Consider the following 7,983-nt stretch of genomic DNA (forward strand, 5'->3'; position numbering starts at 1 on the left):
GGCATTTTTACCGTCGCCATCTTGTATTTAGGCGCCGGAAGCAGCTAGCGGGAGACCAGGGCTTTCCCACAGAGCCACAGTGCCATCTGCTGTTGGTCTGCGTTCAGCGAGCTGCGCGATCACTGGACAGACGACCTGTCAATCACGACCCAAAGCATACTCTGCTTTATTTGACTCTAGATTGGACCATTTACTAAATGAGCATGATGCTGTATTGAAGAAGACTATAACTGAAAGTAACGATTGAGGCCATAAACTCATTAGGAACGTGTTTACTGAGGTCATAAATCAAGTGAGAAGTAGGCTCATTTTCTCATAGACTTCCATACAACCTTCTTCTTTTTGCAGCGAGTGGAGTCGACCCTGCAGGCCATTAGAAAGAATATGGGTTTAAGGCACTTCTGCATTGGCTTCATTTTTCAGCCGCGGAGGTTGCCCCTTGGATGAAACTCAGAAATGTGCGAGAAAAAACGAACCTCAGATTATTATTTTCTTGCAATAATACCCCCCCCCCCCCCCCCCCCCCCCCCCACCCCCCCCCCCCCCCCCCCCCCCCCCCCCCAGCCAGCATAAAAACAAAACAAAAAACAAGTAACCTACAATGACCTTAATACAGCATGGCACTGCTGCAACATTGGACCTGTTGATTACATTTTCTGACGGCTGTCGATCAAAGTTTTCTCTCTGGAGGCGAGGGGCGTGTCCTTAGCCGTAGCTGTGAGGGCTGCGCGGGTTGATGGGGGAGGAGTCTTCTCTCCCGCTCTGTCCAATCAGCTGGTAGAGGCGGTGGCTGAGGTTCTGAACCTGACAGGTCCCCAGGACGCACCCCACCCTCATCAGCTGGCCGTGGTGGTGGCCCCTGGTGCCGGCATGGCGACGACCCCGTGACCCCCGGTGCCGGGCTGCCGGCCCTTCCCCCGGCGCGCCGTTACCGTGGTCGAACGGTCGGTGGGACAGCCTCGCCGGGGTTCTTTATGCAGCAGGGCCATCCACATGATGTGTCTGTCTCCCTGGGCGATGTTGTTGCTAAAGGCATCGGGGAGACCAGGAGCAGTGGGCGCGATGGTGAGAGGAGACCACTTTGGGAATCTGGAGGTTCTGGGCAAAGCCGACCTAAGATCCAGAGAGGGAGACAGAGATGCTTAGATACAATGGAAAGACAGAGTAAAACGTGATATCCTCACACACGCACACACACTGCCCAGTCACTCATGAGCGCCAGCCACCTCCTCGGGTTTCTAGCTGAATTTGATCATTGGACCAGATGAAATGCCTCACAAGAAGTCAAGCTTGTACCGCTGCAATGACTCAACTCCGCTCATTCTATGCTTTTTTTCTCTCCCCCCGGCGGCCTGCTGCTGCAGGGACCAGTGAAACAGAGGAAGAGGGGATTGAGAAAGTGAGAAGGAAAGATAGATGGACTGATAGACAGAGAGGGTGAAGGACAGGTGAGAGTTCAGCCTGTAGCCGGCTTATCCAACCACACCATCTCTCTATCTGATCGTGGTAAGTGTTGTGGCCACGTGTGTGTGTGTGTGTGTGTGTGTGTGTACGCCTGCCAGCACTCACTTGTGCCTTTCACTCGTGATCTTTTTTGCCTACGTAGCCTATGAGCAGGGCATGCGGTGGTGCAGCTACTGCGATGCTTTCCACACATTCAATAATTGTCTTTTTCACGACGACACTCATTAAACTGTAAGCCTCTGTCTTGCAGTATAAGCGGGCAGCCATGCAGACTCATCCCACCTGCAAGCAACACAGTTAAAGAGTCAGTTATTTGCTGTTTCCTGGCTGTCGGTGAATCATTAAATTTGTTCTTGTTAATAAAAAGAGAGACACACAGATGGGGGGCTTTCAGTCAAGAGGCTCCTACTCTCCACCTCTCCTCCAAGGTTTCAGGGGGGTTCGAGGAGTTCCCTCCTCACCTCCCTGCCCCCTCTAGTCTTACTCCTTTCTCACTTCTACAATGCCTCCTTTCTCTCTCATTTGCCCCAGCCCCGACACACACACACACACACACACACACACACTCCGGTGGGGTATGAGTCCTGGTCGCTGCGCTGGACTAGTGCCTCCTCTGGTCGGTCGGGCGCCTGTTCAGAGGAAGTCCTACCCGGTTAAACTCCTTGCTGTCAGGTGAAAAGAAGCGGCTGGCGACTGCACATGTATGGGAGGAATGTGCTAGGCTACCGGGCCTCCCCAGATCGGCAGAGGGGTGGTGGAGCAACAACCGGGATAGCAGGGGGGAATTGGCCGAGCACATTTGGGAGAGAAATGGGAGAAAATCCAGAAAAGAAGAAAAGAACAACTTGGATTTGACATTTTATCAGCAAGTTGTGAAGTTTCATTACTGTGCATCCATCTGTAACCACATCATAACCTGCACTCCAGACAATTTATATGCTTCAGGTGATTATGAGGCCCTCTGCTGGCCAGCACAGGTCGCTTCTCAAACTGTTCAAACTCCCAAATAGTAACGTTAGTATTGTTTATGTCTTGTGTGTGTGTGTGTGTGTGTGTGTGTGTGTGTGTGTGTGTGTGTGTGTGTGTGTGTGTGTGTGTGTGTGTGTGTGTGTGTGTGTGTGTGTGTGTGTGTGTGTGTGTGTGTGTGTGTGTGTGTGTGTGTGTGTGTGTGTGTGCTCCTCCGCCTCCCCCCATACACAAGTGTATTCACAAGAGGTGAGAAAGAAGCAGGGGAGGGAGGGGCGATGAGGGTCTGAGGGAGTGAGATGATGTGTTGTGTTTGATTTGTTTAGTCTGGAAAGTGGGCCAGGATATGATCCTTATCCTGTAATCCTCACTGCTATACTGCTCAGTCTGCTGGCTGGGCATCTTCAGCTCACACTGCCTACACACACACACACACACGCACACACGCACACACACACACACACACACACACACACACACACACACACACACGCACGCACACGCACACGCACACGCACACTCATTCACTGACCAACTCTCTCCACTCCTACTCACCATTCATGTTGTGTGTTAGACCGGTGAGCATACAAACGGACAGACTGGCCTGATTGTTTTTGAGCCGACGTCTCCTCCAGATCCTCCCAGCGCTTATTGGACGCTGAAGGTACGCAGCTCTGGATGTTACGCACACACACACACACTCACACTCCTGCACTCGGGGGGTGGGGGTGTGTGTGTGTGTGTGCGTAGGATGCACATGTACTAGAAACATGTGACTCCCTGGCAGCAAGCAAATGTTACCAACGCACAACACACACACACAGCGGAATACACGTATTTGCTATAGTATGCGCTACACCATGTGCACTCATTCTCTCTCTCTCTCTCTCTCTCTCTCTCTCTCTCTCACACACACACACACGCACAGGGTGAGGGGCCACCTGTGGCGAGGGTTAGAACACACTTGTCTCTGGAGGAAAAGCCAGTTGGCGCGCTGAGGTGCATCCAAATACAAGGAAATGTAGGCCACCAAGCAACCAACGTGCCCAGCTCCATGCTGCATGAACCTGTGTGTGTGTGTGTGTGTGTGTGTGTGTGTGTGTGTGTGTGTGTGTGTGTGTGTGTGTGTGTGTGCGCGTGCGTGCATGTGTGTGAAGGGGGGGGGGGGGGGGGGGGGGGGGGGGGTCATACATACTAGTTACTAGTGGAATCTGAATGGAAGTTGGGGCTATGACGAGGGGGAGATGCCTCTATAAGACATGTAGAAACCCTCCAATTATTATTTTTTGTTCATCAACTCACTCCAAACACTATTTTGTATTTTGTTTTAGATGTTAGCTATATGCCAACTCAACAAATGGCACTGTCACCTGCTCTCAGCCACAATTACCCAGAGGTTCTGTGTCTAAACCACCCAGAGCAAACTCTCTATCAATGGCTCCGTTCACACACGTCAGACAGACATTCTACAGCAGCCAGTGTCACAAGACAATACACATTCATTCATTCATTCATTCATTCATCTCGGATGGCTTCGATATAACGTATCACATGAGCGGGAGAAGGAGGGCTTGTCTGTATGACTCTCAGACCTCACCTGACTAAAGAGATGATGTTAGAAAAGGTTGAGCAGGTTTACCTCTGCCTCCAAGGCTGCGTGATGATAAGGGCTGGGTGTTAAATTGTTAGATAGTCATCTATATTGACGTGATCAAAGGATGAAGTATAACAGTCTGAGGAGGTGGAGAACAAGCCTGTGTTTTGGTCTTTTTTTCTGAGAGCGAGCCAAGACAAATTCCTATCAGCTATGTTGACATGATAATATTTCTTGAATCTTGAGGCAACAATAAGCTAAATTGCTAAATCTATTTCTACCTATAGGACAAAAAAACGACTTGCGTTCTGGCAATGCAGAAGTCTTACATAGCCAGGCCTATCTCCAGCTGGAGAAAGTAATGCAGTAACTTGAACTTACTTGGATTAGTAACTGTAGTATAATTACTTTTTGGAATTTGTAATCCCTTGCATTTTCATTTACTGCGTAAAGTAATACAATTACAGTAACTAAGTTACTGTAGAAGAACTAAGTTACTGCCCAACACTGAACTGGACTGAGCTCTATTCTTCCCTCCCTACCCCCCTTGTGTGTGTGTGTGTGTGTGTGTGTGTGTGTGTGTGTGTGTGTGTGTGTGTGTGTGTGTGTGTGTGTGTGTGTGTGTGTGTGTGTGTGTGTGTGTGTGTGTGTGTGTGTGTGTGTGTGTGTGTGTGTGTGTGTGTGTGTGTGTGTGTGTGTGTGTGTGCGTGCGTGCGAGAGAGAGTCCAGGGTTTGGACTTTTGGAGAGTCTGGGTCCGATAAAGGAGCTTCTCCAGCATTCCTCCCAAGTTAGAGCCCAGCATGGGGTTCTCCACATCTCCACAGAGGAACTGACATGCACGCGCGCGTGCACGCACGCACGCACGCCACACACACACACACACACACACACACACACACACACACACACACACACACACACACACACACACACACACACCTTTTTCCTGTCGTCACTCCTCACAACTACTTCACACGAAGAAAACTTTCTTGCCCCTACCAGAGCCCCAGTTTTTCTCCTCTGCTAATGCCGGTGTTAATGGGCCTATTTGTTATAGTCTCTCTCTCTCTCTCTCTCTCTCTGTCTCTCTCTCTCTCTCTCTCTCTCTCTCTCTCTCTCGCTCCCTCTCTCTCTCTCTCGCTCTCTCACTCTCTCTCTCTAACTCTCTCTTTCCTAAATGACTATAGGATCCTTATTAATTTGTCTTTCGGGGGTCTTAGTATAAAGTGACTGTGTTCTGCTGCATCTATCAGTGTTGCGTCACACTGAGAACCGATACTCAGCCTGTTATGGCCCACAGGCACCTGCTGAGCCCCATTGTGCTGAAGCTCAAAGGCTTCTTCTCACATTTAAAAGAAAGTACAGATAATTTATAACATCAGATGGTCCACAAAAGACAAGACGAGACAACGTTGTAGCACAAGAATGTGGAAGCAAAAGACAAAAAAAAGTATCAATAACTGCTGCAGGATAATACAGCAGATACAAAATTGAAAATGAAGAATGACCAAACCACACACAAAACCAGACACCTATGTAGCCTACATTATACAAATGTACAAAATGTTCTGGCTCAAACACACCACGTGTTCAGCACATGGATCTTTGCCACTGACATGATGAAACGCTACAATGTGTCAATAACTCAATTGTTCCCGAGCCTCGTCAATATATTGTTGACTTATAGCTGCACGCGTCTATTCAAAAGCCCAGTTGACCCTCAGTGATTAGTGAGCTCATTCTACTGTAACACTCAATGGGAAGTGTCACTGTAGGCACAGTTGTGGGGTTAAAATGCTAAAAAAAGAGGATAAATTATGGGAAAGAAATGCTCTTACATAAGGCCCATAAAACACATTATTATATCTATCTATCTATCTATCTATCTATCTGTCTATCTCTCTCTCTCTCTCTCTCTCTCTCTCTCTTTCTCTCACACACACACACACACACCCATATAGAGTTACTAGAACTACCGCATTAAAAATAAATCCTGTGCAGGGCTGAAGAGTGCCTAATGACATTACAGCACGACTGTAGTGAGTTTACAGTAAAAAATATATATAATAAAAGAATGACAACGGAGATTTGAAGTATAACTTTTTCATTACAGACATCCTACTTGGGGGGATCTGATGCAAGCCTGCATGTGACAGTTAACTAGAAATGTTGTGCATGTGGTGCTGGATCACAAGATGTGCGTATTGGTCTGATTCCCACGTTATCACACAACCTACAAACCCATATTTATTCTACCATGCCTTTGTATCTTCCCCAGTCCTTAATAAATCACCCCACCTCTCTCAGATCTGCTGCAGCTTTTTGCTGCTCAGAGAAGTTGCCTCCTTCTGTGGTTATAGCATTTTCTCACATAGGCCTAAATGCTCCCCTCTTCCTCACCACTATCCATCATAACAGTCTGAAGTTCTGATTTTCAACATATTCAACATAATTGCATAATATAGGAATATCACAGCAAAACTACAAATATAGGAATATTAAAAGTATACTTTCGTGCAGTGGTTCTCAACGTGCAAGGGGTGCGGGGACCACCAGGGATGCTTGAGGGGGTCCCCAGCAAATTGATGAATCTTTCAACTTCATTTACAAGAAGTTAACAGAAAGAGAATGTCGAAAAATGACTGTTTTGATCATAGTTTCACTGTTATCTTTCTACCATTATACTCATGGAATTCTGGACAAATTATTACAAATGATTTTTCGTCACTTGTCACTTCCTCCCCTTCATCATAGGCCAATTATAAACAACAGAAATGAGCAGAAGGTTTTCAGTTGTTTTAGCTTGGTAACAGGTGATATTCCTGTGCACAATAATCCAAGTGGAACTAACGAGTCAGCAGTGCCGTCGTACCTGTGTCTGTGAGCCGGGCTCTGCACAGTCAAAGCCCGGGACTGGATCTCCAGAGGCAGGAGGCCGAGGATGAGGCACAGCCACGCCGGCAGGAGCGCACACATTGCGGGGCAGCGGGGACGCTCGGTCCCGTGGGACGCGGACCTCGGAAGACCAAATCCCCCTATTAAAAATACAAAACCAGGTCAGGGAAAAACTGCGAACACATCCATTGTAGACTGTATCAGAGCTGACACACATGTTTTTGAAGTGCCACAGAACATTAAAGGAGGCAACAAGTGGCCTAGGCTATCTAAATTATCTGGTAGCAAATTGACACTGACAGCTGTCGTAGCTACTCATCAGCAGCAGTCGTGTGTACGTGTATCCTCTCCAAACTAACCTTCTCTCGTTGTTAGTGGTAAAGAAATCCCGAAGAAAGATCTGAAAACTCAGATGCTCGTTGAGGCTCACATCGGGAGCAACTGGACTCCCAAGCTCTGCTCTCTCATTTAGCTATAAAGCCCGATTGGTGGGGTGGGGGTGGGGGGAGGTGGAGGGTAGCCTTTTTCTGTCCCACTCATCAGCTCAACCTCCAATCAACCCCAGACTTTAATTAATCCTCAAGGACTCTGGTCATCTCATGTAATCTGAGGTCAATTTTTGCAGTAGGCCTATTATGTATTTTCTTTTCTATAAAATCTCTCAGTAATATTCCAATGATCTTTGCTCTGGTATAGGCTTTTGTATCCTTATACAAATGTTATTATTGATTGACTATATGTGTTTTTGCCATGGCCAGAGTGGGTTTGGCCCACTTGGAAACTGGACTCAGATCGGGTTGGTTTGGCCCACATGGATACTGGACCTGTCACCTGTCCTATGATAGAGGGTGCGTTGAGTTTGTAACAAAGCCATAATATGGAGTCAACTAGAGGAGATATGAGTTGTGATTAAATGAACGTCTGCTGGGCAAAAGTATTGGTGGTGAGACCTTGAGGTGTGAAGTTGATAATAAAATAATAAAATTGATAAATACAACCCCTTAATAATTAGCTCACTATATGATAAGAGATGAATGATGCAGGACAGGTTTATAGTGCATTG

The sequence above is a fragment of the Poromitra crassiceps genome (genome assembly GCF_964638095.1).
Source record: "Poromitra crassiceps genome assembly, chromosome: 18".
Lineage (NCBI taxonomy): Eukaryota > Metazoa > Chordata > Actinopteri > Beryciformes > Melamphaidae > Poromitra > Poromitra crassiceps.